Below are 6,231 nucleotides of genomic sequence, written 5' to 3'. Positions count from 1 at the left end.
AGGTTTTCCAACGTATTGCATGTCAAGTATCTCTTCAGTTTTACACAGTTTTATTTTATAGCACTCTACCGTACGATATTCCGCTGCACATTTCAAGTTGAATTTATTCACTTGAAATCTCTCTGGTTGAAGTGTTATAAAGTTTTTAATTGTTAGAAAAGTCTATTCACCCCCCCCTCTAGACTTTTCACCACCCTATCGGGACCAACAAGTGGTATCAGAGCGGTTGTCTATTGAGTCAATATTTGACTGCTAGACAGATCTCATAACCTTCAAGATGAAGAGAGACTTAGCTCCGAACCTATTATTTTCATTAGACAAATTTGATGATTGGAAAATACGTATGCAAGTCCATTTATCCGCGTTACACGATGAGATGTGGGAAGTAATAACCAGCGGTCCGATCAAAATTCTTAAACCCAATACCGCAACCGCACAAACGAGTACAACACCGCGAAACATTCCTAAACCCAAAGAGGAATGGACTCCTGAAGATAGACAACGAAACAACTTGGACAACATTGCCAAGGATATACTATTCAAAGCTATCGACGATGCAACGTTTCCAAAGGTCCGAAAATGCAAAACCGCAAAAGATGTCTGGCAAACACTAGTCAAAATGGGCGAAGGAGACGAGCAAGAAAAAGAGAACAAACTCACAATAGCACTAAAGAAATTTGAGGATTTCAAAATGCTAAATGGTGAGAGCATAGCCGAAATGGAAGCAAGATTTATTAAAGTCTTGGGAGAAATTACTGATCTTGGAAATGAGATTGATCAGAAGGAAATATCACTCAAAATCCTACGTGGACTACCGTCAAATTGGGACATGAAAGTCACGGCCATGCGAGACCATAGGGATCTCAAAACTCTTACAACCGACAAGCTCTTCAGTGATCTAAAAGCTTATGAGTTTGAGATGAAGTCAAGAAAAGAAGAAGAACGCGAAGAAAGAAATACCGCGCTAGTCACCGAACAACCTTCTACATCGAGGTCAGTAGATAATAGTGAATTTTTATCTGACGAAAATTTTGCTTTGTTTGTTAGGAAATTTAAGAAGTTCATGAGGAAAAAGAACAACAAAAATTTTCCTCAAGCCAGCACACCTAGATGGACGAAAAAGGAAGCTCCAGATGCAAACTTGTGTTACAATTGTAGAAAGCCAGGACACTTTATGGCAGAATGTCCTTATCCAAAAGTGAGCAAAAACCAAGGTGATAATGCTCAGGAGGACACCAAGGCAAAAGAAAGAAGATTCAAGAAAGACAAAAGAAAAGCATTAATTAGTGACCCACTTGAGTCAAGTGATAGTGATGAGTCATCTAGTGGAGAAAGTGACACCTTGAAGGATGACAATGCTTTATTCTGCATGGATGCTTTAAGTAGTTCATCAATTCAAGATCTATGCTTAATGGCGCATGAAGTTGAAGAAGATGAGGTAACATCTAAATCTTTTGATTCTGCGAGTACTTCTTTTTCTAGAGAGTCCTTCTCTCAATTTATGAGAGAATGTCAAACCGTTATGGGCACTCACTCTCAACTCGAAGAGCGCAATAAATTTTTGATTCTTGAAAAAGATGAAATAAATGAACAATTGTAAAATGCTCTGTCCGAGATAAAAGAATTGAAGGCTAAAATTATTTACCTTCAAGAAGAGTGTAAATCAAGGGAAGTGAGAGAACACAACCTCAGGGGAGTAATAGCCACATTTACTAATTCATCCAAAATAATGGATAAAATGGTAAATATGCAGAAACCCTCAGGAGATAAAACCGGTTTAGGTTATGATCCATCGTGTTTTCAAGCCTCTCAGAAGTTGACCAATTCTACTACGACTTTAGATAATAAAGTACAAGTGGTGAAATTTGTCAAAGGTCAAGATTGCACAGTGAGACAAGGAATTGGTTATCAAAAAATTGCCAAAAATAGTACTGTTGGGCCGAAGCTTTATTATCAACATATTTCGCCCAGTCAGTCAAAGAAAAGGCAAAGTTTTGTTCCCTTAAGGAAATATTCCAATGAGTTTAGTGCAAAACAACATTTGAAAAAGGGAAGATTTTCGAATGATGGGCTAGGGAGATTTTATCCCTCTGAGCAATATTGGTACAAAGAAATTAAACCATGGGTAAAATCAAGGTTTAATTCCTTTAAGGTCTCTTCCCAAGTGCCCAAAAATCGAGTCAGTTTTCAAAACCGGGCACCAAAAGTCTTTTCCAAAATTAGTTATGATTATAAAGTCAACAATGGTTACAAATCACCTTTACTTGGTTCAGTAAGGATAAGGTGGATTTGGGTACCAAAAATTACTAACCCCCAAGGACCCAAGCAAAACTGGGTACCTAAATGTTGGTCCCGGTGGTAGCAATGTGAGTTTAGAAGGGGGGGGGGGTTGAATAGACTCACAAGAGGTTTTTGAAAACTTTTTCGACTAAAGAAATAACGCAACGGAAAGAATATATCAAGTTTTATCTTTACTTTGCACTTAGGATTTTCTTGTAAAAGGTATTATGTTTGAGTGATATATGCAATGCAATACGTAAAATAAATAAAGAGAGAGAGAGAGGGTTTATATAGTGGTTCGGCTGTTAACTAAGCCTACTCCACTCTTCTTCATAACTTGTGAAGGTTTGCACTATATTCCCCGTTATAGTACAATCTCCGTTACAACAAGCTCCTTTGATCACTAAGCCCGGCAGCCTTGTTGTTATAAGTTTTTCAACTTCTTCCAAGTTTACTCCGCCTCTTTCTACTTCACTTGTAGAGATGGTTGAAAGATTGTGATAATTCTCCAACTTGAAATTCTTGTGATTAGCTTCCTTGATCAACTTCTTAATCACACAAGAACTTCTAATGAAATCTGAATATCACTTGTAAGCTTATGAATATCACACTGAAAGTTTTTCACTTGATAGACAATATTTCGCGTATTTTAACCTTACCAAAGTGAGATGGGACAACGGTATTTATATGTGGAATTTCAGATCCGTTGGAGGGAAAATGAAATTCAAAACCTATTGTCCAGTGTGTAATATCCAATGGGTAGTGTTTTCATCTTTTTCAGAATGTCAGTACTTTCTAGCCGTTTGTCCACTTTTGTGCAAGGACAATTTGCCTTTTGTCCCTCAAAAAGGTGACAATCATTAAATGCTCCTTGGGATTGTTGCATAGGACCCAAAATGACATTCAGTTATACCCATTCTCAAGGCAGTAGATAAGACAACTTATTAGAGAATGTCTTTGCCTTGGTTGTGAGAGAGAATGATTGACCTTATCATTTCTCTTAAACTCCTCGAGTCAATCGCACTCTTGATTGCTCAGTCATAAAGACTTGGCCCTTTCGTGTTTCGACCTAAGATCCCAGTCTTCGGTTCTTCAAGTCTTCATTACTTCGCAGCTTCAACTCCTCGGATAGTTTACTCTTCGGTTTAAGTCTTCAAGTCTTCGGTATATAAGACTCGGATCCTTAATGATTGGAAATAACTAAGGATTCGGTTACCCTGTAAGACTAAGATAAAAGGCATAAGCCTATTCTAAGGAATAGACAAAAGTTAGGGGTCTCCTTGGATAGTAGGTATCATCAAAATCAACGACTCGGGGTTCCTAACACTAAAAATGTTTAATTTGTTTACCGGAAGTTTGGTACTTCGATAGTGGATGTTCGCATCACATGACTGGAAATAAATCTAGTCTAGTGAATTTTAAGAATATCGAAGGACCTAAAGTAGTTTTTGGAGGAAAAGATCGATACGGCCAAACCAAAGGAATCGGAACAGTTGAGCGTAACGGATTAAAAGACGAAGACGTATCTTACGTGGAAGGTCTCAAATTCAATCTCTTCAGTACAAGTCAATTTTGTGACAAAGGTTATTTAGTAGAATTTTTCAAAGACAAATGTCAAGTGAAAAATGAAACTATTGGAGAAATTGTACTGCAAGGAACGAGAAAGAGGAACATGTACGTTGTTGATTGGTCTACAACAAAGGAATCAATATGCTTAGTTGCCAACAACACAAACGCTACAAGCTGGGAATGGCACAAGAAGCTGAATCATCTGAATTTCAAAACAATCAATAAGCTCGCAGCAAATGATCTAGTCAAAGGACTACCCAAAATAGTTTACAAGAAAGATCAGATTTGCGATGCATGCTAAAGAGGAAAGCAAATCAAATCTTTATTTAAGTCAAAGATACAAGAATCATCATCAAGACCTCTTAGTCTACTGCACATGGATTTATTTGGTCTAGTAGACCCAATAAGTATGAGTGGTAAGAAATATACACTTGTTATTGTTGATGATTTTTCCAGGTACACATGGACTATATTTCTCAACAAGAAAAACGAAGTTGAAAGGAAGCTACCAGAATTGTTGAAGCAACTTCAAATCGAAAAGGAACTCAAAATAGCAAAAATACGTACGGATAGAGGTACAAAGTTCGTAAACGGCGTGATTCAAGACTATTGCAGCATGCAAGGAATTTTACATCAATTATCAGCTGCAAGAACACCGTAACAAAACGGTGTTGCCGAAAGAAGAAACCGAACACTCAAAGAAGCCGCACGAGTAATGATTACGGCAGCCGATTTACCGAAACGGTTTTGGGCAGAAGCAATTAACACTGCTTGCTACACCCAGAATAGAAGCCTTATCAACAAGCTGCATAACAAAACACCATATGAATTATGGAAAGGGAGAAAACCTAACCTTACCTATTTTCATTTTTTTGGATGCAAATGTTTTGTTCTGAATAATGGCAAAAGCTATCTGAAAACTTTTGATGAGCGTGCAGATGAAGCTATATTTCTTGGATATTCATCTACCAGCAAAGCATTCAGAGTATGGAATAAATCTACGATGGTGGTAGAAGAATCAATTCATGTCGTGTTCGATGAATCGTCAAAAGTCAAGGAAATTGATGATCCAAAAATTGGTAATAATGTTCCAAATAATTTTATTATTACTAATGAAGCTTCAAGAGACAATGTTTTACAGGGATTAAAAGATCTGGAAATTAAAGACTCCAATACAGAGCAAAATGGCACACCAGGCGCAAGAAATGCAAGAAATGAAAAAGTGGAAGTTGTAGAGCAAGTTGAAGTAGAAGTTAATGATGGAGTGGAACCTTTAGAGGAAGTTGTGGAGGAAGTTGAAACCACTTTACAAAGCAATTTTCAACCAGATTTGAGATGGCTCAAAAATCATCCACATGATTTAATTATTGGAGATGTACATGAAGGCGTGAAAACCAGATCAACAGCAAGAGACGCAATGTTCTCGTGTTTTCTATCTCAGATTGAACCGAAGGAGATAGATGAAGATTTAAGTGATCCTAGTTAGATTGAAGCCATGCAAGAAGAGCTGAATCAATTCCAAAGAAACGACGTATGGGAGCTTGTTCCAAGACCAGGCAATCACAATGTAATCGGTACAAAATGGGTCTTCCGGAACAAAGCAGACGAAGATGGCACCATTGTTAGGAATAAGGCGAGACTGGTCGCAAAAGGCTATTCACAAGAAGAAGGAATAGATTTTGATGAGACTTTTGTTCCAGTGGCAAGATTAGAAGCTATCCGCATTTTCCTAGCATATGCAGCGTACAAGAATTTTACAGTCTACCAAATAGACGTAAAAAGCGCGTTTTTGAATGGCTTACTTGAAGAGGAAGTATACGTTGAGCAACCACCCGGATTTGAGGTAAAAGGTGATGTTGACAAAGTCTATAAACTAAAGAAGGCATTATATGGGTTAAAACAAGCACCTCGAGCTTGGTACGATACCCTGTCAATGTTCTTAATTAGTTGTGGTTTTACCAAAGGACTAGTTGACAAAACCTTATTTAGAATTCAAGAAAATAATCACATTTTATTAGTACAGATTTATGTTGATGATATTATTTTTGGAAGTACTGATAAATCTTTATGTGAGAAATTTTCTAAGCTCATGCAGAACAGGTTTGAGATGAGCATGATGGGTGAATTGAACTACTTCCTTGGACTGCAAGTTAAACAAATGAAGGAAGGAATTTTCATAAATCAAGCCAAGTACAATAGAGATTTGATCAGAAAATTTGGCTTAGAAGGAAAAAGCTCAGTCAAAATTCCCATGAGTACAGCACAGCGATTAGATAAGGATGACGAAGGAACGGACATTGATCCAACGATCTACCGAGGAATGATTGGATCTTTGCTATACCTCACTGTGAGTAGACCGGATATATCTTACTTAGTGGGTGT

This window comes from Ipomoea triloba, chromosome 6 (genome assembly GCF_003576645.1).
Source record: "Ipomoea triloba cultivar NCNSP0323 chromosome 6, ASM357664v1".
NCBI classification, from domain to species: Eukaryota; Viridiplantae; Streptophyta; class Magnoliopsida; order Solanales; family Convolvulaceae; genus Ipomoea; species Ipomoea triloba.
This window is presented reverse-complemented; position numbering follows the sequence as displayed.